The sequence below is a fragment of the Saimiri boliviensis genome, chromosome 15, assembly GCF_048565385.1.
Source record: "Saimiri boliviensis isolate mSaiBol1 chromosome 15, mSaiBol1.pri, whole genome shotgun sequence".
Taxonomy (NCBI): domain Eukaryota; kingdom Metazoa; phylum Chordata; class Mammalia; order Primates; family Cebidae; genus Saimiri; species Saimiri boliviensis.
In genome coordinates, this window is record NC_133463.1 from 84,562,731 (window position 1) to 84,587,759 (window position 25,029).

The window sequence follows — 25,029 nt, forward strand, 5'->3', positions numbered from 1 at the left end:
AGGAATACTTTCTAACTCATTTTACAAGGCCAACATAACCTTGATAATGCCAAAACCAGAGAAGGAAAAATAAAAGACACTACAGGCCAATATCCTTGATGAAAACACATGCAAAATTCCTCCATAAAATATTAGTGAACTGTCTAACACCACATCAAAAATCAATGCACAACACCATGATCAAGTGGGATTTATTCCAGGAACAGAAGAACTCTTCAGCATACACAGATCAATGAATGTGATTTATCACCTCAACAGAACAAAGGACAAAAATCATGTGATCATTTTAGTAGATACAGAAAAGGTATCTGGCAAAATTCAACATCCCTTTATGATAAAAACTCAGTATCATGAAGGGATATTGAATTTTGTCAAATGCTTTTTCTGTATCTGTGGAAATGATCACATGATTTTTGGAAACTACCACAATATTTGCAAGCTATACATAATTTTGTAAGGAAAGTACCATGATACAATAAAGGCCATATATGGCAAACCCAAAACTAATATCATACTGCATGGGGAAAAACTGAAAGCTCTTTCTCTAAAAACAGGAACCAAACAAAGATGCTCCCTTTCACTACTTCTATTCAGCATAGCTCTGAAAGTACTAGCCAGAGCAATTAGGCTAAATAAAGGGCATACAAATTGGATAAAAGGAAGTAAAATTGTCCTTGTTTGAAGCCAGTGTGATCTTAGATATGGAAAAACCTAAAGACTCTATCAAAAAACTCTTAGAGCTGAAAAACTAATTCAAAAAAGTTGCAAAGTACCAAATCAACATACAAAATTCAGTAGCATTTCTATAAACAAAAAAACTACCTAAAAAATAGTCAATCCCATTTACAATAGCTACAAAAAATAAAATACCTAGAAATAAACTTTTGTTTTTAGATTTGACATATAAATGAGATAATATGGTATTTGTCTTTCTGTGTCTGGCTTATTTCACTTACATAATGATTTCCAGTTCATCCATGTTGTGGCAAGTGACAAGATTTTAATCTTATTTGTGTCTATATAGTATTTCATTGTGTATACATACTGCATTTCTTTATCCATATTGGAAATGAAAATCAAAGTGTGATTTTGAATCTATATCTTAGCTACTGTGAATAGTGCTGTAATAAATATGGGAGTGAAGATATCTTTTCAGCATACTGATTTCGTTTCCTTTGGACGTATATTGAGTGGTGGGATTGAGAGATCATATAAAAGTTCTATTTTTAATGTTTTGAAGAACCTCCATAATGCTTTCCATAATGGATAAACTCATTTATAATCCCAACAGCGTAAGTTTCCTTTCTTCTCCAGATCCTTGCCAACACTTGTTTTATTTTTAAACTATTAATAATAATGATAATAGCCATTCTTACTGGAGTGAGGTGGTACCTCATTGTGATTTTGATTTGCACTCCCTGATGGTTGTATTTCCCACTCTTGAACAATTTTATACACCTGTTCACAATTCATATGTATTTTTTTTTTGACAAATGTGTAGTCATGGCTTTTCACCATTTTTTTAAATCAAGTTATTTGTTTTTTGGCTGTTGGATTATTTAAGTTCCTTATTGATTCTGACATTATCCCCTTGTCAGATGTATAGCTTGCAAATATTGTATCCTGTTCTGTAGATTGTCTCTTCACTCTGTTGTTTTCTTTGCTGCGTAAAAGCTTTATAGCTTGTCATCATTTCATTTTCTTATATTTGATTTTGTTTACTCTGCTTTTGAGGTCTTATTGAAAAAAACCTTCGCCCAGTTCAATGCTAGGAAGCATTTCATTTACACTTTCTTCTAGTAGTTTCATAATTTTAGATTTTACATCTAATCCATTTTGAGTTGATTTTTGTATGTGATGAGAAGTAGGGATACAAACTCTTTCTTCCATACACAGACATTCAAAATTTAGCATAATTTGCTGAAGAGAGTATCTTTTCCCCAATATGTGTTCTTGACACTTTTGTTAAAAATCAGTTGGCTATAGGTCTGTAAATTTATTTCTGTGTCCCCTATTCTGTTCCATTGGTCAATCTGCTTGTTTTTTATGCCAGTATTATGGTCTTATGGTTGTTATACCTTTGTAATATATTTTGAGCCAGGTAGTGTGGTGCTTCCAGCTTTGGTCTTTTGCTCAAGATTTCATTGGCTCTTTAGGGTCTTTTGTAGTTTCACATACATTATAGAAAAAATTTTTTTTCTATCTATTTAAAGAATACCATTAGTATTTTTATAAGAATTTATTAAATCTGTAGATTACTTTTGGTAGTATGTCCAGTTTAACAATACTACCTCTTCCAATCAATGAACATAGATATTATTCTATTTATTTATGTCCTCTTCAATTTCTTTCATTGCTATTTTATAGTTTTCAGTGCAGAGATTATTACCTTCCTTGGTTAAGTTTATTCTTAGGTATCTTATTATTTTTGTACCTATTAAAATGAAATTGTTTTTGTAATTTTGTTTCAGATAGGTCACAATTAGCATATAGAAACACTAATATTTTTTGTATATTGATTTTTTTTTGTACTGTAACTTTACTGAGTTAGTTTATTAGTTCTGAGAGATTTTGATATTTAGGTTTTTCTAAATATAAGGTCATGTTGTCTGCAAACAGGGACAGTTTTACTCCCTCCTTTTCAATTTATATTCTCTTTATTTTTTTCTCTCTTTTCTAATTGATCTGACTAGGACTTCCAGTACTATGTTGAGTAGAAATAGTGAAAGTGGACATCCTTGTCTTGTTCCATATCTAGAGGAAAAGAGTTCAACTTACACTCATTCAGTATGTTAACTGTGAGTTTGTCATATATGGCCTTTATTGTGTTCAGGTACTTTTCTTTTACACCTAATTTGTTGAGACGTTTTATTACAAAAGATTGTTTAATTTTATCAGGTGTTTTTAATGCACTTATTGAAGTGATTATTTAATTTTTATAATTTATTCAGTTGAGGTGCTGAATCACATTTATTGATTTGCTTATGTTGAATCATCTTTACATCCCTGAGATGAATCCTGCTTGATCATAATGAATAATCTTTTAAATGTGCTGTTGAATTTGATTTATTTGTATTTGGTTGAGAATTTTTACATCTATATTCATCAAGTTATTTGGCCTTTTTTTTTCTTTATTTTTTTTATTTTTATTTTTTTAATCCTCAAATCAAAAAACATAACAGATACACAAAAAATAAAAAACAGAAAATTAAATTATGCCACTGGAGAAAACTCACTTTCACTAAAAAGATAACAGGAAGGAAAAAATGAAGAGAGTACAATAAAACAACAGGAAAACAACAAACTGGCAGGAGTAATTCCCTACTTTTTAATAATAACATTTAATATAAGTGGACTAAACTCTCCAATCAAAGAACATTAAGTGGCTGAATGGGTGAAAATATAAGACTCAATGATCTGTTGCCTATAAAAAACACACTTAACCTAGAAAGATTCACATAGACTGAAAATATAGGGATGAAAAATATATTCCCTGCCAATGGGGGGGGGGGAAGCAGGAGTAGCTAAACTTTTATCAGACAAAATAGATTTCAAGACAAAAATTGTAAGACACTAACTTGTCATTATATAATGATAAAGGGGTGAATTCAGCAAGAAAGTAAACAAGTGTAAATATATATGCACCCAACACTGGAGCATCTAGAAGACAATATTATTAAAACTAAAGAGAAAGATAAACCTCAATACCATGAAAGCTGGAGACTTTAAAACCTGACTTTCAGCATTAGACAGATCTCCCAGACAGAAAATCAACAAAGAAACATAGAACAAATGGATCTAATAGATATTTACAGAATATTTTATTGAACAGCTACAGAATGCACATTATTCTCTGCACATGGATTATTCTCAAGAACAGACCATATGTTAGGTCACAAAGCAAGTTTTAAAATGTTCAAAAAATTGAAATAGTATCAAGCATATTTTCTGACCACAATGGAATAAAATTCAAAGTCAGTAACAGGAGGAATTTGGAAAACTATACAAATATGTGAAAATTAAACAATATGTGCCTAAATGACCTGTGAGTGGATGAAGGAATTGAGAAAGTATTTGAAAAATTCATTGTAAAAAATGATAATGGAAACACAGTATATCAAATCCTATGGGATACACAAAAGCAGTACTAAGAGGGAAGTTTATAGCTATAAGTGCCTGCATCAAAAAAGAAGAAAAACTTCAAATAAGTGACCTAACAATTCATATTGAAGAATTAGCAAAGTGAGAGAAAACTAAACCCCAAATTAGCAATAAAAAAAGAACTAATAAAGACTATAGGATAAATAAATGAATTTGAAATAAAACAATACAAAAGATAAAAAATAAAACCTGGTTTTTTTTGAAAAGATAAGTGATATTGACAAATCTTAGAGTAAAGAATAATAAAAAAGGGAAAAGTCTCAAATCAGGGATGAAAAAAGAGACATTACACCTGATACAGCAGAAATTCAAAGGATCATTAGTGGTTACTGCAAGCAATTATATGGCAATAAATTAGAAAATCCAAATGACATGGATAAATTCCTAGATATATACAACCTACCAAGATCGAACTCTGAAAAAATCCAAAACCTGACCAGACCAATAACAAGTAGTGGAATCAAAGCCATAATCAAAATTGTCCCAACAAAGAAAACCCTGGCACCTGATGGCTTCACCCCTGAATTTTATCAAACTTTTGAAGAAGAACTAGTACCAATCATACTCAAACTATTCTGAAAACGAAAGGATAAGGGAGTACTTCCAAACTCATTCCATAAAGTGTTACCATGAAACTAAAATCAGACAAACACATATCAAGAAAGGAAACTACAGGCCAGTATCTCTGACGAATATTGATATAACAGCCTACCACAAACTACTAGCAAACTAGTATTCAACCATACATTTACAAAATCAATTATTATGACAAAGTGGGATTTATCCCAGGGATGCAAGGGTGGTCTAATATATGCAAATCAATTACTGTAATGCATCATATTAACAGAATAAATGACAAAAACCATATGATCATTTTAACTGATGTCGAAAAGAATTTGATAAAATTTAACATCCTTTCATTAAAAAAGTGACTATAGAAGGAACATACCTCAACATAATAAAAGCCATAGATGACAGGACCATAGCTAATATACTGAATGAGAAAAAAGCTGAAAGCCTTTCCTCTAAGATCTGGAACACATCAAGGATTCCCACGTTTACCACTATTATTCAATATAATACTGGAATTCCTAGCTACAGGGATCAGACAAGAGAAAGAATTAAATTGTATTCGAATTGGAAAGGAAAAGGTCAAATTATCCTTGTTTACCAATGATACAATCTTATATTTGAAAAAATCTAAAGTCTCCACCAAAACTATTACAATGAATTAACAAATTTAATAAAGTTGGAGGATATAGGCCAACAGTAAACAATCTGAAAAAGAAATTTAAAAAGTAGTCCTATTACAATAGTCATAAATAAAATTAAATACCTAGGAATTAACTTAACCAAATAAGTGAAAGGTCTCTACAATGCAAACTATAACACACTGATAAAAGAAATTGAAGAGGACACAATAAGAGAGATATTTTGTGTTCATGGATTGGAAGAGTTATTATTATTACAATGTCCATTCTGCCCAAAGCACTCTACTGTTTCAATGCAAATTTCAGTCAAAATACTAATGGTGTTCTTTATAAAAATAGAAAGCACAATCCTTAAATTTATACAGTAGCACAGAAGACCCAGAATAACCAAAGTTATTCTAAACAAAAAGCACCAAACTTGAGGAATAATATTACCTGGCTTCCAATTATATTTCAGAGCTATGATAATAAAAACAGCATGGTACTGGCATAAAAACAAACACGTAGACCGGTGTAACAGTCTACATGAGAACAGAGAACCCAGAAACAAATCTACACACCTACAGTGAACTCATTTTCAACAGAGGTGTCAGAAACATACATTGGGGAAAAGACAGTTTCTTCAATAAATAGTGCTGGAAAAGCTGGATAGCTGCATGAAGAGTAATAAAACTATACCCCTATCTCTCATCTTATATAAAAATTAAATCAAAATGGATTAAAGATTTAATTCTAACACCTCAAACTATGAAACTACTAAAATAAAGCATTGAGTAAACTCTATAGGACATCTGTCTGAGAAAAAATTTCTTGACCAATACTCCAGAAGCACAGGCACCCAAAGCAAATATGGACAAAATGAGATCACATCAAGTAAAAAAGCTTCTGCACAGAAAAAGGAAACAATCAATGAAGTGAAGAGACAACCCAGAGGATGGGAGAAAATATTTGCAAACTATCCATGTGACAAGAGATTAATGACCAGAATATAGCAGGATCTCAAACAACTCTATAGGCCAACAAAACAAAACAAAACACACAAACAAACAAAACACTCTAATAATCTGATCCAAAAAATGGGCAAAATGTTTGAGACATTTAACAAAAGAAGATCTACAAATGACAAACAGGCATATAAAATGGTGCTAAACGTCACTGATCATCAAATGCAAATCAAAACTGCAATGAGATACCATCTCACCCCCATTAAAATGGCTTATATTCATAAGACAGGCATAAGACAAATGCTCTCGAGAATGTGGAGAAAAGGGAACCCTTGTATACTGTTGGTGGGAAGGTAAGTTAGTACAAACACTGTGAAAAACCGTTTGGAGTTTCCTCAAAAATCTAAAATAGAGCTACCACATGATCTAGTAATCCCACTGCTGGGTAAATACCCCAAATAAAGAAGATCAGTATATGGAAGAGATATCTGCACTCCTATGTTTGTTTAAGCTCTGTTCACAATAGCCAAGATTTGGAAGCAACTTAAGTGTCTGTCAGCAGATGAATGGATGAAGAAAATGTGGGACATAGGCACAATGGAGTGCTGTTCAGCCATGAAAAGAATGAGACTGGAGATCGTTATGCATAGTTAAGGAAGCCAGGCACAGAAAGGCAAACATCATCTTTTCTCACTCATATTGGGGTCTAAAAATCAAAACGATTGAACTCATAAACACAGAGAGTAGAAGGATGGTTACTAGAGGCTGGGAAGTGTGTTTGGGCAGAGTGGAGGGGATTCGGAGATGGTTAATGAATACAAAAAATAGGCGGAAATGAATAAGTCCTAGTATTTATAGCACAACAGGGTGAATACAGTCATTAATAATTTAATTCTACATTTTTAAATAAAAGAGTATAATGAGATTGTTTGACACAGAGGATAAATGCTTGAGGGGATGGATAACCCATTTTCTATGATGTGATTACTACACATGTATCAAATGATTTCGTACACCTCATAAATATATACACCTACTATGTACTCCAAAAATTAAAAATTGAAAAAAGAAACTGTAGGTGAGAGAAAGCTGCCTTTTTTTTTTTTTTGAGCTTTGACGTAATTGTCAGAATCCACCTCAGAGATGGTAGCAGGTTAATCTACACGATATTACCAATATTTGTTTGCTTTAACGAACACAAATAGCATTTTCTATGATTAATCTATGTATTTAATATTCACAGCATAGGTCTCCCTGAGAATCTGACCTTAAAGCTTTGTTGCAATTACAAGCACATCTATAAAATGGTAATTGTTTAGTTTGACTTACTGGGTTGTGACAATGAAGTTCAGGTTAAGTCCATTGCTAGGTGTGCATAAATAGGCACATTGTTGTTTAATTAAGATGGAGCTTTTCAATCTCAGTGACTTTCTAAAAAAATTTTTGTTCTGTGGGCAGCCTGTGCAACCCTCTGATATTTTTGTTCTCTAATCACATACATTGAGATTTTTTTTCTTAATTTTTTATCTTTTTGCGATGGAATTTTGCTCTCATTATCCAGGCTGGAGTGCAATGGCACAATCTCAGCTGACAGCAGCCTCTGCCTTCTGGGTTCAAGTGATTTTCCTGCCTCAACTCCTGAGTAGCTGAGATTCCGGGCATCTGCTAGTTATTTTTTTATTTTTAGTAGAGACGGGGTCTCTCCATGTTGGACACACTGGTCTGGGACTCCCAGCCTCAGGTGATCCCCCCACGCTGACCTCCCAAAGTGCTGGGATTGCAGGTGTGAGCCACTGTGCCCGGCCAGGGTGAGATTATTGATATAATATTAGTAAAATTTAAAGAAGGGAGTGCAAATAGAGCCTGGTGTGGAAAGCACATCCTTTGTGTGGGATATTGTGATAGCTATGAAATACATCAGTCCATTGAATTCTTATCACACTGTGTAAGGAATGTCAGAGGGTAAAAAACATGGTCAGAAAAGTGAAGAAAACTCACTCAACATCGTAATCCTAATAAATGCCAGAGCAAGAGAAGGGACTGTTACATTAGACTGTGGAGTCCAGTGTTATACTAGGTGCTATTCCAGGTGGAGAAGTCATGGCAGTAGCCACCAACACCATGCTTTAGCAAGCACCTGACATCTTTTGATGGTTATGGTTCTTGTCTGTCTAGAGAAGGAACTCTTCTGAAAGAGTTCCCAAGTGCCCAGAGACTTTGGAAATTACACTGTGCCACCGTATGCATAACATGTAAGTAGAGAGTCTATTACTGTCTTAGTTAAAGCAGCAAAAAAGTTTATAAAACACAGGTGAAAACCAGTCACAATATGTTTCCTCATTACATAAGATTTCCAGTGGCTCCTTGAGCTCTCTGCCTCAGGGTTGCCCTACATTCCAACTCCTCTTTTGCCTGTTTTACTGTAATAGCCTGATAAATATCCTCTGGCCACAAGATGCACTTTGTGGCCAGTATGACCTCAGAAAATACAAAAAGAGTCTACGCTGGAACCCCTACCTGCCCCTCACACACATTCAAAATTAAAATTCCTAACCCAGAGTCCAAATATCTTTATGTTCTGGCCTCTCTCTCTCCATGGGCTTCTCCATAACCATTCTATCATCCTGCTTGCACAGCAATATTCTTCCAACCCTTCAGATTCAGCAGCCCCTTTGTGGTGCAGCACCACGAGTCAGAGCTCTCTAAACTGTGCAGGGAGCAAATAAAAAGGCTTTGATTTGTATTTTAAATCTAAAATTAAGAAAAGTACATATTAAGAATTCTACAAAAATTGGCAATGAGCAATAACCCCTTCTGAAAGAAGGATGGCAATTCCACAAGCTTGTCTAACTACTGGGGGCCGTTCGTGTACCCACTTTTGAGCTCTTTTGACATAGAGCCATTTAAGTTTCACAGTATGTCATCGATATGGTGACACCAATAAAAACGAAGACAATAAACAGTAGATGCTTCACGGGACTTTTGATGAGATGGCAGGCAATGATGTAAAACCTTTAAACTGTGTGACATTTGTTTGATTATCTCATGAAAGATTATTTGGAAGTCTCAGGAGTGTCCATGACTGCAAAGCTGAGGCCCTGGCCCAGAAGTGGCAGCTGTGCATACAAAAAACACCAGTGGGACCATCATCAGATGAACTCTGTTTACCAGACATCATTCACAGAAGCTGAGATGCAAACCCTGCTCTCAAACCCTCTCCTAAATATTGCATCCATTCAAGGCTGTGTTAATAAATGCTATCTATTTAACATGCCAGAGCAGCTTTGATTGGCAACTAGAAACCCTGATTCTATATAAATGTCCTACTCTGGCTGGCATTTTCTGTAGTGAGATTTAGTTATTACTAGTATGCTTCTTAAGATCAGATTACCTGGCTGGGTACAGTGGTTCATTCCTGTAATAATCAGCAGCTTGGGAAGCCAAGGCAGGTAGTTCATCTGTGGTCAGGAGTTCAAGACTAACCTGGCCAACATGGTGAAACAAAAATTATCCGGGCATGGTGGCACATGACTGTAATCCCAGCTACTCGGGAAGCTGGGGGAGGAGAATTGTATGAACCCAGTAGGCGGAGGCTGCAGTCAGCTGAGATTGCACCACTACACTCCAGCCGGGATGACAGAACCAGACTGTCTCAAAAAAAAAAAAAAAAAATCAGATTATCTATCTTTGTATCATGTATCCATCTATTTCCATCCTGATAAGGACAGATAGTTTGATAGATTAGGTATGCAAATCTTTATAGACCAAGATATCTATGCATGTCTGCATGTCTATGTCTCTATCTAAATAAAGTAAAAATGGAGATCTAAATATTTATTTCAGAGGTGTACAAATATGAATATATAGAAATTTATATTACTCTAAAAACTGATATAAACAGATAAATATTAGCCTACATCTCTATCTTATATTTAGCAATGTATGTGATGGTTAAATGTGTGTCAGCTTGGTAGGTTATGGTGCCCAGTTTGATCAAACACAGTCGGGATATTGCTGTAAAGGTATGTTGTGGATGCAATTTACATTTATAATCAACTGGCTTTAAGTAAAGGAAATTACTTTCCATTTTACAGGTGGGTATCACCTATTCATTTAGAAGCCTTTAGAGCAAAACATGTAGTTTTCTTGAAAAAGAAGGAATTCTGGCTCAAGATTTGAATTTTGCCTCAAGAAAAATCGCATGAGTTTCTAATCTGCTGGCCCACTATGTAGATTTTGTATTTGCCAGTCTTAACAATTGCAAGAATAATTCCTTAACAGAAATCTCATTCTTTTTCTATCTGTTTTCTTTGTCTTCTCTCTATATTTATGGAAAGCTTGACTGATACTGTATATATATATATATATATATATATATATATATATATATATATGTAACAATAAATATATATCCTTTTTCTCTGTCTATACTTCTCTTTCTTTACATACATGTTTATATGAACTTAAAGATAATTATTTACACATCGATCTAAATCTTTATATTTTAATTTCTATCAGTTCCCATATCTATATACATTTGTCTGTGCATATCTCTGTATCTCTATCTATCTCTGTATTCATAGCCATATCTTTGAGGAAAAGATGGCATTTTAGTGATGAGTATCTCTTTTTCATAAGAACTCATGAAATACACAACATATTGTATATGATCCTTTGAAATGTTTCCATCATGGTATAATTTTTTTCTGAAAATAGTAAAAACTGTCTCTTCTGTAAAAAGTTTTATATCTTCACATTGCAATTCATTTAAAATATACGGTCTATAAAATGAAATTCCATTTATTAAAAGTATCCGTATCCTCAACTTCCCCTTTGGAGTTAGTCTGATCTCCCTAGCCCCTTTATACCCCTATAGTCTGTTTTGAGTAGAGCAGGTTTCTTTCTGAGAGCATATAAGGCCTCTACCTGTGGCCCCAACTCTTCCAGAATGTCCTCTTGCCCAGTTACCAACCACTCCCCACCCCAAGTGTATGCTGCTATCCCATGCAATGGTCTGTGACCTCCCACCTCTATCAGCTATGTTATTGCATGCTCATAATCATTCCTTTTTATTTGATTTGGTCTTAGATTCAATTCAGTATTGAGTTTCTCTTCTCCAGCACAAAAATACTTTTTTTTTTTCTTCTCTCAGGCAGACTGAAAGTCTTCTTCTTTGAGCTCACAGAGCATCACTTTTGTATTGCAAAGACTGCATTATATTACAAATATTTATGTTTCTCCCTATTCATTATTGTATTGTCATATCCTTAAAGATTGGGGCCTTATATTCTTTTATATTTTGATCTGTACTATATGAAAGAGCTTAATATAAAGTTGATTTAGGGCTTGTAAAATGATTGGAAAATATATTTCCTAGTTTTCAACTTGTACGCGTTTTCCTCTCAAGCTACAGCATTCTTCACATAGTGTTTTCTTCAGCAAACCCGTTCTTAGCATTCCTTTTAGTCATTCATTATGGACCATCACACATGTCCACATATTTTTGTTGTGTCCACTTAGACTCATCCCTTCCTGGAGGCGTGGCCTCTCCACCTTCTCAGCCCACACTGGGCTCTAACAAATATCCATTGCAATATGGCGAGGTTCCTCTGGAGTAGCCAAGAGCAGTGGACAGGAGCTTATTAGGTCTTCTTAACATTGATCGTTTATCTACTTACGTAAGATTTCTCACACTAGGAGTGGCAGGGGGCGGCCTAGACCCCCTGCTTTCTCAAATCCCTCGGTAGTTTTAAGGCCTAACATTGTCCTTATTGCGCGATTTGATTTTCCACATTTGCAGTAATTCCTTTGCCAGACCTTCATAATTGTGTATATGTATGTTTCTCCACACTGTTTCAATTCAGCAGGGCAGCAATGTCAAAAAGCTGTGGTACATTATTCAATTGTTATTGAATAGCCAGCATCAATTCTGTGGCAGAGATTATTATAACTGTCAGTATTATTATAGAAATCAAATAAAAGAAAATCTCTGTTTCAACTAAGCAACTTGACCTTTTGCACATGTCTATCTCTTTAACGTCACTTTTGAGAGGGTGACTCAGCCTGTTCTAATACTAAATCAATGGTTTCAAATCTACCTCGCCCCTTCAGGGAAGAGTAGAGGTTAAGGCAGTAAAGTCAGAAGAATTGGCTTCCCAAGCAGGGGTAACCTCATTGGCTGTGACACACAACAAGTTTCTGGCTTTCTCCAGGCCTCCACACTTACATTCTTTTTTTTTTTTTTTTTTTTTGAGACAGAGTCTCCCTCTGCCACCCAGGCTGGAGTGCAGTGGCGCAATCTTGGCTCACTGTAACCTCCACCCACTGGGTTCAAGCAATGCTCCTGCCTCAGCCTCCTGAGTAGCTGGGATTATAGGCACCTGCCACCACATCCACCTATTTTTTTTGTATTTTTAGTAGAGATGGGGTTTCACCATGTTGGTCAGGCTGGTCTCAAACTCCTGACCTTGTGATCCACCTGCCTTGGCCTCCCAAAGTGGTGGCATTACAAGCATGAGCCACCAGGTCCCGCCTTTCATTTTTAACACATAGTCTCATTCAGCTCAGCAAGTTTCATTTCTATTGAGAGTTCTTGGGTGGGGGAGGGGTAAATCTCACTGGCTTTTTGCTCTTACACAAACTTGCCTAGAGCTCAGTATATTTGCTTCTCCTAGACATATTGATAAAATTTCGGTGTAACTACTGTTGTAAATTCTAGAATCTACAATTCTCAGACAAAAATAACAAAGTTAAGCCAGAGCAGGGAAGTTTATTTGACAGAAATAACAAGGGCTTTTGTACCCTATCATTCCTGATAGAGTCCACATCTGGAAAACAGAGACAGCATTACTTTCTGCTATATGTGTAATGAGGAGGCAGCTGTTCCATTGTGTTTAGCTGCATAGGCTCCTGTGACAGACCAGGTCAGTTCAAATGCCCTCCCCACTGCTTCTTAGATAGGCATTCTTAGGCAAGTGTCTACCTCCTTCACTTCAGGCTCCCCACTTCTAAGGCAAGGTTACCATCAGAGTGCTTACTGCAGAGAACCCTCGGGTGAATCAGTGGTGGCCATATAATACTTAATGGAGAGTGACCAAAGTCCTGAGTTCATGGAAGAATAACATGAATGTCCAACATTAATATAATATAGTTTTTGTAATTTTAAACATTTCAATTTGATATTATATAATATATATTATAAATATAATTATATAAATATGTATTTATAATTCTATAAACATGTAATTATAATTATATAATTATATATAACATGTACTATATAAAAATATGTTATATTTATATAGTATAGATTATACACTATATGCTATATTATATATTGTATGACTATATGTATATATGTGTATATGTACATTTGTGTTATACTATATACAATATTAGTATACCAGATATACTATACATTATATACATTATATATAATGTATTTTTCTTTGTACTTTTCTATGTTCATTGAGTTAGTAAAATTTGAAGTATAAACTAAACCACAGATTCTGTACCTCAGAAACTTAATTTCAGTAAAGAAATTAATGCATCAGAAATTACATGCTTCATCAAAGATAAATAATGGCTCAGATATATAAGAGATATTTTTCAGTAGGGAGAGCAAGGATTTGGTGGTAGGCTATGAGAGTTGTATGTACAGGAAGGGCTTCAACCTTTGGTCTGTAGACAGCAAAGAACTGATACAGTTTGGCTGTGATCCCACTCAAATCTCATCTTGAATTCCCATATGCTGTGGGAGGGATCAATGTGAGATGACTGAATCATGAGGCAAAGTCTTTCCCATTCTGTTCTTCTGACAGTGAATAAGTCTCAGATAATCTGATCATTTTATAAAGAGGAGTTCCCCTGCACAAGTTCTCTCTCTCTTTGCCTGCTGCCATCCATGTAAGATGTGACTGCTCCTCCTTGCCAATGGCCATGATTGTGAGATCTCCCCAGCCATGTGAAACTGTAAGTCTATTAAACCTTATTTCCTGTGTAAACTACTCAGTCTCAAGTAGGTCTTTATTAGCTGCATGAAAACAGACTAATACAAGAAGCATTTTTGTTTTCATTGTAAAAATGAATAATGAAACTTTGTTTTTATTTTTGTAATATTGCTTTAAGTATTAAGTTTTTCTATTTTCATGAATATTTATTTAACACCCACAGAATATCAGGCATTGTCCTAGATTTCCAATATTCACAAATTAATTATAGTAATTTAGCTTATATTTGGCATAGCAGATAGAATATCAATGAGTAAACAAATAAATAGATACAGATTATGATAAGAACTATGAAAAACAAAAAGGTGGTTGTTACATGCCCAGTATAGGGAAGAACTTGTAGCACTAACCAGGTGTTGAGAATTGACCCTACTGAGGAGGCTCAGTTCAAGCTCAGCTCTGAAACGTAGGGATATTCCAGAAAAAGCTGGGAGGTGTGGGTGCGTATGTCTGGGGAAACACATGGAGAAGTGACAAGGGTAAGAAGCAGTGTTGTGGGGTACAACTTTAGTGGGTTTCTGCTGTAGTTTAGATTTGTTTTTGTGACTTCTTGGGCATCATTCCTTGGGCATCTTATCTCTTAAAACCTTTGCTTATCTGTAAGAAGAGCTGCTGTTGCTGTCTCACAGGATTGTTCATGATTAAAAATCAATAACTTTATATAAGGCCCGTGTCTTACTCAGTTCAGGGTACTATAACAAATTAAAACGATAGATGGGGTAACGTAAACAACAGAAATCTATTTCTTGCAGTTCTAGAGGCCAGAAGTGCAAGATCAAGGTGCCAGCCAATCCAGTTCCTGGTGAGCACCCTCTTCCTGGTTTCCAGGTGCCTTCTTGCTGTGTCCTCACATGTAGAAAAAGTGCTAAGCTCAAGTTCTATTCTCTTCACCTTCTTAAAGAGACACTGATCTCATCACAAGGGCCCCACCCTCACAAATCCATCCCATCTAATTACTTCCTGAAGGCCCCACCTTCAACACCATCCCATTGGGTGGTAGAGCTTCAACATATAAATTTGGAAGGAACACAAACATTAAGTCCATAGCGGCCTGGTACCAATGAGTTCCAATGATAAGATATTAATCAGCTTACATCAGTGCTCTACTCAAAAATCTTTAATGAGTCCCATTTTACTCAGAGTAAATGCCATCTTGCTCAGCATGCCTTATCCAGCATGGCCACAACTTCTGGAGCACTACACCTTTGTCCTTGGTCTTTCTTTACCAGGCATGCTCTTTTCCAGCTCTCTCCTGGTTGTAGTTCCTCTCTGTCCTCATCAAGTCTTTGTTTAAGCCCAAACTTTCCATGAGACTCATGTGACCCATTTTAGTTACCACTGTAAGCTGCTTTACAACCTGTCTTTTGATGCCTCTTACTCCATCCACATAGTTAGCAAAGCACTTATTTATTTTGACATAGTTTTTAATTTTCACATGTATCATGCTTATTAATAATTATTTGTCCCTCTTCTCTACTAGAATATAAGTTCTGAAAGAAAAGGATCTGTGTCTGTTTGGTTCACTGATATTTCCTCAGCAAGTAGAACAGTGCCTGGCACAACAGTTATTTGGGATTTTTTTACTCAGATGACCACCCGGGTACATGGATGGCAAGTTGTTGTTAAAAAGCTTTTGTAGAAGGATGATTGCATTGGATTCTAGATCAGGAAATATTTGGAGGAAACTGGGTATCATCTAGGGACCTGAACTAGATGTTCCAAAGAAGCAATTTAATATTACTTTGGAAAGGAAGGATTTTCTCCCTGTTCACCTGTCTTGAGCCCTTTTATCCACAGCAACTATTGACATTCCAAATATGAACTACATATTAAAAATAATTCAATTTAATATATTGGACTGGGCTTATGGGAATATGAAGTATAGTTGTCTAATTTAGAGAATTAATGTAGCAGGTAAATATTGCAGGAAAAAAATCCTGATTCACCCATGACTGGCTATGGTATTTCCTTGTGCTTTCATACCCCAGGTGATTTGTGGTAGAGACAGATCCTATGTCTCACGGGAGAGTTTCTGTTATTCTGAGAGCTTTTGTGCAGGTAGAGACAAAACTTAGGCAAGGAGAATGTTTTCTACAACTGAAATGGCATGAGAACCCGATTCTAGAGGAGGGGGTACACACTATAGGGAAAATGAATCTACTAGGTGACTGCATTGCCATGCCAATACAAATCAAACGTAGGAGTTGGCCCCACATTAGAAGAAAACCAAATGCAGGAGAATGTCCTGCATTTTATAAAGGAAGGCGAGAGTGAGGCATTAGGGTTACCCCTGGGTCTTCTAGGGAGAGGGATGGACTTTGGATACCAACGTGGTTACAAGTTAAGACAGGGACATGTAACTTAATGTCCTGGAGCCTCAATTTTCCAGTCTATATAAGGATATATGTTAGACAGTGTTGCGAACCTCAAATAACATAGCATGTGCAGTGTGCATTTGTCAGAAGGAATGTCAAGATCTACTCTTAGCAGCAAAATGAGAGAATCCAACCGTCTTCCTTTTGCACAAGTATTTATCATGCAGCTTTGCTTTATAAAACATTCTCATTTTCATTATCTTGTAAAGTCTTCATAATTTGTGGGAAATCTAGTATTGCTCCCATTTTCCAGAGAACAAAATTGATACAGAGAGAGGTATAGAAATTTGTTCAAAGCTAATAAGCCACAGCTAGGTTGGTAAAACCAGCTTCACAACCTATGTATAATAAGCACTCAGTGCAAATTGGCTATTATCGGTATTAATATTAGCAGGAAAAATAATGTTTATCAATGAAAATATTTCCACAAATCATCAATTACTGTTTGTCCAACAGTAAACACAGCAAGCAGTATACAAATGCACACACACATACGCATACACACATACACACACACTTTCTCTCTCTCTCACAGAGGAAAAAAAAACTTTCCAAAATTAGAAGACTGATCATGCAAACACTGATGGTTTAAGGTAGGGCCAAGAGCCTCTACTGCTTCTTTTACAGTTGATGTGGGAGGACTTCGAAGGAAACATCGTGAACTGGGGAGTTCCCTTATCCCCCTCACAGGGAGAGCATGCGACAGGGGTGTCGCTCACTTCTTCGGCTGGGGTGCCCCACTGCTCAAACCCCTAAAGGGAGCATGCAGGTGGGCAGGTGCAGAGGCTGTGGGGAGTACTCTGGGCTCTGTCCCCATGGCAGTGTCTAAGACACCCAAAGCCCAAGTGGGCATGTGTTACAGTGTGCTCTTTCATTTGAGCCATCTGTACGTGACTTGTGTTAGTCAGCTTAATAGACCCTCTGCCTTATTACAAGGACAGGGATCCAGTGTGACACCCTGAGTTCTTGCCCATGATACTGGAAGAAATAGATCACATGTAGGCTGGAAAGTTGAGAGCATGGTTTACTGAGTGGTGGAGGTGGTTCTCAGGGAGATGGATGGGGAGTCAGAATGGGGATGGAGTGGGAAGGTGTTCTTCCCCTGGATTCAGGCCATGCAGTGGCAGCACTCCTCTGATTACCCCTGGCTGAACTCCCCTTGGCATCCATGTCGTTCTGGTCTGCCAACGTCTGCTGGTGTCTGCTGGTGTGTTCCTCTGCTCCTCTCAATGCCCAGCCACTTATGTCTGTGTCTGCTTCAGGTCTCAGGTTTATATGGGCACAGGATGAGGGCGGGTGTGTTGGGTCAAAGTGGTCTTGGCAGATGCCGTATTTGGGCACAAAAACAGGAATGCCTGTTCTCACTTAGGTGGGTACAGGCTTGGGGGTGGAGCCCTCGCCAGGGACCCTGCCCTTCTCTACCCATGACTTCCCTGCCCCCGTCCCATATCAGTGGGATTTGAAGAGAAATAGGGTTGAAACAGAAAACCCAATGACTCAACTGGATCAGAAGGGAGATATTTTCCAAACCTGAGTATGCCTTTGTTAGTTAGTGATTCACCACTGAGATGAATTTATATAAGACTTGGGTTGAGGAAACATTGTGTGATTTTGTAAAGTTCAAATCCTGAGCTGGAAAGACTTCAAATATGAAATTAATTCTTGCTTATTGGGGTATGGTGAAGGCACAGAACAGATACAAAGATTTGGAAAAGCAATTTGGCAAAACAAATGTTATCCAATACAGTTAATTTATCAGATAATTATTTACAAGAGTAAACAAATGAAATTCCTCATAGCAAATCTTAAAAGGTATATTTGGTTAACTGATTTTTTTTCTTTTATTCAATTTAGAAACAGACTTATGAAACTCAAATGTCAAAACAGTACACTCAGGACTGAGTGTATATTAAAAATAAATGTATGAAGTGTTTCTAATGCCATTACGAAATGTATTTTAATACCAAGTAGGAACAAAATCAGATTATTGCATGGGTTATATAAATCTTAACTATTTAAAACTATTTATACATGGGAAAAATACTTTGGCAGAAGTTCACCATGACAGCTGATTGTGGAAGATATTTTATTTTATTATAAACTTCTATAAGGAACATGAATGCTATTTACAATTGGAAAATAAAACACCATTTTAAAGTAAGTCATGTTGGGAGGACAGAAAATAGGAGGGTATACACTTGCCTCATGGAGTTAAAGGTAATCTCAGTTTCACTGCTTTAGTGCTTGGTAATCTAATGCTACCCACCCCAAGCCCTGTCACTGAGGTTGTAACACTTACTTCCATTATGGCAGCAAAGTCTCCCCTATCCTTCTTTGACTACTACATGAAAAAAAGAAACAAGCTGTTCACATCCATCTTATCTTTTAATAATTGTATTTTAAATTATAGATATTTGTCAAAAAAAACCACAACAAAACAAAACTCTTAAATTTGCAGCTGTGGATCTATAAGTTGCTTGACCTGTCTCCTCTGGAAAGGGCTGATGCAATTAGAAAGGTTCCATTATCAATCATTCAACCAAAGGCCTCTCTCTCTCTCTTGCTCTCTCTCTCACTCTTGCTCAGGCCTGACTCTCTTGCCTTCTCATCAATTACTCGGAATATTTTAGACAAAAGATAAGACCAGCTCCACCTCCTCTTGGCTACAATGTTGTCATTGCTACTAATGGAATTTTAAATCTTCCCTTAGAAGGAAGTTTCCTGGGGAGACTTCTTTGCAACTGCCAATTAAGGAGAGGCTAATTTATGCACTGTCCATAGAATTAGTAATAGATTGTAACAACCGTGGCTAAAGATAGCCCATTTGGAACAAAGCAATTTTCTCTGACATTTGATGGGTCTGTAGTTCGTTTTTATTCCTCAAATCAGAAGGACTAGTAGGTTTCGAAGTGTTATATGTTAAAGTGGTCTGGGAGGGAGGTGCTACTTTCTCTCCTTAAGCAGGAAATAGAAACTTTAGCAAGAGAAGAATTAATTTTTTTTTTCTGTTTACTGTATTTCTCTTTATTTTCTTACAGATGAAAATGGCTTTTGATCATTTTCTTTATCTCTGCTTTCTTACTTTCTTACCTGAAATCAGAGGAGTTTTCTGTCCCGGGGATTATCACAGGGAACTTATTTAGGGGTTGCTCTGCCCATCCTCCTATCTAGCAATTTAAAACTAGTTTCTTGCTCAACTCTCCCCATCCTCCCCTATCGATTGGGAAATCTTATTTAATTCTCTAAGGTGATAATGGACTGTACATATGCTTGGCTCCTACTTTATTTTGAGAATATTCATAATCCAGAAAAATGTCTTAGTTTGCCTTGAAGAGATCACAATAAAATGTCTTCTAATATTTAGATCCATGGAAACATAGTTTCTCTGTTTGCTTTAAATCAAATTAAAGCTGAGCCCCCACTGACCAAGTCAGTGGCTAATTCAGCCTGTCATATGGGGGCTGCCTGTCATTCTTCCGAGCCAAGACCATTCCTCCAAAATTAAAAAAGGGCGTGGTCTTTAATCACTGGTGAGCTCCTTCCACCAAGGTGCCCTGGAATGAATTCCTCAGGTCTCAGAGTGCTGGCAGAATTTCTTAGCAAAGATCTCAGAGGCCTCTGGTCTTTTTTATTTATTCTTCACAGATACCCTGGAACCTTCCCAGTACAGGGGCACACCAGGCAAATGGGGCACAGATCTGTATAGTTTCTTAAACCTCCTTCCTTTCATTACCTTCCAGTTTCTGCAAACCTCTCCTCCGCTTCCTCCTGCGACAGAACTTCTCAATGAGGTCTCGCTTGCTCGCTTGCTCGCTTTCTCTCTCTCTCTCTCTCCCTCCCTCTCCCCCTCTCTTTCTCTCCCTCTCTTTCATGGAGTCTCGCTTTGTGGCCCAGGCTGCAGTGCTGTGGCCCAATCTCGGCTCACTGCAGCCTCTGCCTCCCATGTTCGCTCGCCACCACGCTCAGCTAATTTTCCTACTTTGAGTAGAGCCAAGGTTTCGCCATGTGGGCCAGGTTGATCTCGAACTCCTGACCTCAGGTGATCCACCCGCTACGCCTCCCAAAGTGCTGGAAGATTATAGGCATGAGCCACGACAACGGCCCTCAATGGGGTTTTGAGGGTCAGGTAGGGAAGGCTCCTTGCAAAACTCCGACTGGCCTGTTCCTGGGAGGAATGCGCACTGGGGTGGAGCCACAGAAGTTCATGCTCTTTGTGGAGGGTAGCGGCTTGGCCCTTTCTCTTCATGGGTGGAACCTGGAATTCAGTCTGTGATGTGGGAAGCCTGCAGTAGCCCGAACCCTGGCCCTGAGGAGAGTTCCTGTTCCCCCTTTTATTCTTTTTGTCCAATAAATCCCATTATTCTCACCCTTCAAGTCATCTGCGAGCCTAATTTTTCCTGGCCGTGAGATAAGGATCCCGCTCTTAGCTGAACTAAGGAAAAAGTCCTGCAGCAGTTTTATCCTTCCTTTTTTATAAACTGTGTAAACTGTCACCCCCCAACCACACACTGATGTGATGTTGTGGTTGTTGCAAAGATCCCCCGGATGAAAGCATTTTGCAGAGAGATGATCTCGTATTTAACTTTCACACCACTGGAATTGGGTCAAGGAATAAACAATTGAGAGAGAAGGAAAACGAGGGCCAGGGGATTCGGGTGACTCCACAAATATCCCGGAAATCTTCACCTGGAGCTGGTCACACAGCCCACGTGTCCTGGAAGGTCAGTGTACGTCTTCACTTTTAATTCATCTACCTGCCTCTCGTTCCAGAGCTGCGGTCACTTCGTGTGGCTGAGTCACAATGACCTTCTCTTGCTAAGTTTTCCCTCTGCCCGTGGCCTTTTAAGTTAGTATTCCCTCTACGTAGGATTCTGTCTTCGTACTTCTCTCCGTGATTAACCCATTCTCATATTTTACTTTCAGACTAAAACATCAAGAGCTAACAGAACAGCTCTCAGATTGTTATAGAAATTTTGTGATTTTGATACTCCCATTTCCTGCATTACACCAATCATATATGGAGTTTGTTAATTTCATAATGTATCAATTTGCTTGTTTGTTTTCTTTCAACCCTTTTTAGAAATTTAGGAAAATACGACTCTTTTTGTTTCCTCATTTTTTTTTTTCTTTCTAGCATTTAGCTTTATTTCTGGTATATAGTAGGTGCTCAAACAAGGATTCCTACTGCCCCCTCCTGGGTTTGATTAACTTGCTAGGACAGCTCAGAGAAATCAAACACTTAGGTTTTCCAGTATATTATCTTTTAAAAAAATTATAAAGGATACAAATGAACAATTAGATAAAGAGGTACATAAGGTGAGGTCGAGAAGGACCTCTGTCCCTGAGAAGGTGACTGTGCACAGCCCCCATGCACACAGATGCATTCAGCAACTCAGAAGCTCATCTCATTGTCCAAGAGGCTTTATAGAGAGCTTGATTCCCAGCCCCTGGTCCTTACCTTTCCTGGAGATTGGCAGAGGGAGAGTCAATTCTCTTAGACTCTAATCACTTGGTTTTCCTGGTAACCAGCCCCATCTGAAGGCTGTTTAAGGTCTTGCTCTAAGTCCCCGGTCAACGTAAGTGCAGGTGTGACCAAAAGGCTTGTTATGAATAACAATGGAAAGGTCTCCCATCACTTAGAAAACGTCAAGGGATTTAGAAGCTTTGTAAAAAACAAATATCATAATAAAGTTGTTCCTAGTACCATAATCACTTATGAAAATTGGATTTAGGAACTCTGTGCCAGAAACCAGGGACAAAGACTAATATATTAGTATACAAATGTGTGTCTTCGCGTCTGTGTCGTGTGTGTGTGTGTGTGTGTGTGTGTGTATACACACACACACACAGATATATGTGTGTATATATGTATATACACACGACACATAGACACACACACACACACACACACACACACACACACACACACATATAATCTTGTTACAGGGTAAGCAGCCTCCAAATTCCAAACATACAGTAAAAATGGGTTTTAAAGCAGCACAACCTCCAAAAGGGAAGACATAGACTTCTTGGTGTTCTTTTCAATTACAAAAATCCTCCCCAATAGGCCCCTCAAATAATGATGTTCAGAGAAATGGAGTAAAGAGATTCCGCTATAGAGCAGAGCTGGGAGGCATGGTCGATGGCCTGATCAAGCAGTCATTCTATCAACACCACCTGGACCATGGGCTGGGGAACGGTGCACAGCTCCCTTTCTCCCCTTGTCAAACAGGAAGTGTTTTCTGGTTTTCTTCTGCCACTGTCTATGGGATGTTGTAAAGTAATTCAACATACATGTGCCAGAAAGCCTGAACCCTGATCTCAAAGCTGATTTTAGCTTGCCTGTTATGAGGATAGATCAACTATTTTTTAGTTTTAACATACAGTGGTTGCATTATATTAGGTAGACAGTTGAGAAATTATATCGTTGAACAGAATGGTATGTGTTTATGCTAGAGGACTTGTAGGTGGACTATAATGGATGTTTGTAATTGATTCCTAACCAACATTCCTTTCTTCAATTTCTTCAAATACTAATCGCCCTCCTTTATTGCCTGCATCTTTTTTGGAATTGTCTGCCTTCATCAAGCAAAGTTATCAATAATAGTACCCCCCAACTTTCCTCCATTGTAGTGGATAGACCTGTAATTCAAACTTTCCAGAGAGAACTTTATTGCTCTACCCTTTTGCCAGGGCTCAGAGATAGTTCAAATATATTACACTCTTTTTGTAGGGATTAGCATGTTTAATGAGACTGCTCTTTCCCGTTTATGAGAGCGCATGCTAAGAAATTGAGTCGTCTTTGACTCCACATGGAGAAACAATGGAGAGGTGCTGAGAAAGGCAAATTGTCTAAGTATCTAAATGCATGCCTGCCGCAAGCCACCCTTGTCACTTGACTTTCCTATTAGCTGAACCAATAACTTTCTAACTCCAGATGCCAGAGATGGCTTTTAGTTTTAGGTTTATAAAAGACTCCCGATTAATGGAAGACAGTCATGGGGAAAAAAAAAACACCTTACATTTATTGATTATTGGTCATATATCAATATCCATACATGAAGCCAATGCTCAGAACAATCATACGAGGTAGAGACAATTATTATTAAGTTACTGCAAATAGTAACTTGAGTCTCAAGGGAAAAAGCTTGGCTTTGTCTCAAAGACAGGAGATAGTGAAGTAGAGCTTTAAACTCTGGCCATCTATCTCTAAAAGTTGCTGTGCACTTTAAATACAGCGTTATAAGAATAGAACATACTTCATAACTATCCTGCGTCATCATGATGATGCCTTGTCTGACTGCCTAGACTATGCTAGTGTTTGAACTCCTGTGTAAAGGATGGTGGTGGCCTTCTGCAGCAAAGCAGGAGAAATGGCACTGTTCTTTCTTTTCCTGATCAGTGTAGACTCTGAGGATCACAGAAGGTGAATGTGGGATATGACATGATCTGATGTCTTGTGAGACTCCCTACCCTTCAGAGTCAATCTCTACTTATCCAAGATTCTAACCATTGGAACTAATTTTAATGTCTATTGTCATTTTAGCAACATTTTAATTTCTATCTGGCTAATTTTAGTTTGCAAGCCTTCTGGGAAGGCTTTTTGGCAGGTGCTGCCAAAAAGATTGGACTTTTGAGAAACACATGATAGTGTAAAGATGAGAGTTATTTGTAGGTTATTAATCAAGCAAATATTTCCTAAGCATCTACTGTGTACTTAGTAAATTTAAAAGGAGAGAACAGGCAAAGATAAATATAGAATTAACATGATACCCAGCCTTTTCTTTAGAAAAGTTATAAAGTCATTAGAGAAATCAAACAAATATATGTGAAAAATTGCTGAAGGTTATGAAAGTAGCTTGGTCTTGATGGAAATTCATTTTACCGATTTATTTTTTCTTGTGCTGAGCTTATTTGCAAGTAAGGTGAGCCTTTATCCATAAATTGCAAGAATCAAGAAATTCTTTAAAATATTTGGAATCAAAGATTAGTGATCAAACTTAGATGTCACTAGATATCCTGATGGAGACTGATTAAACAAATTCATGAACTCTGATTTAGAGCTACTGAGTCAAATTTATGGATAGATATGGGGAATCTGTATTTCTAAAGTACACACACAGAAAGACTTCCACTTCCAGAAAGATGAAATACATGTACTTTTATTTTTTCCACCAATTACAGTTAAAAACCCTGGACCACACACACACACACACACACACACACATATATATATGGACAACACACACATATATATATATATAGGTGTGTGAAATGTTGAGTCCCTTGACCATAAGTACCTTGAAGCCAGGGGTTGTATCTTAGCAAT

The 25,029-nt window shown here is 37.2% G+C and overlaps 1 long non-coding RNA gene across 3 annotated transcripts in view; it reads left to right on the forward strand.

The window, feature by feature from the left end:
• LOC120362300 (uncharacterized) overlaps positions 1-25,029 on the forward strand; it is a 493,086-nt gene that overhangs the window by 182,437 nt on the left and 285,620 nt on the right. The gene's annotated exons all lie outside the window — the stretch shown is intronic.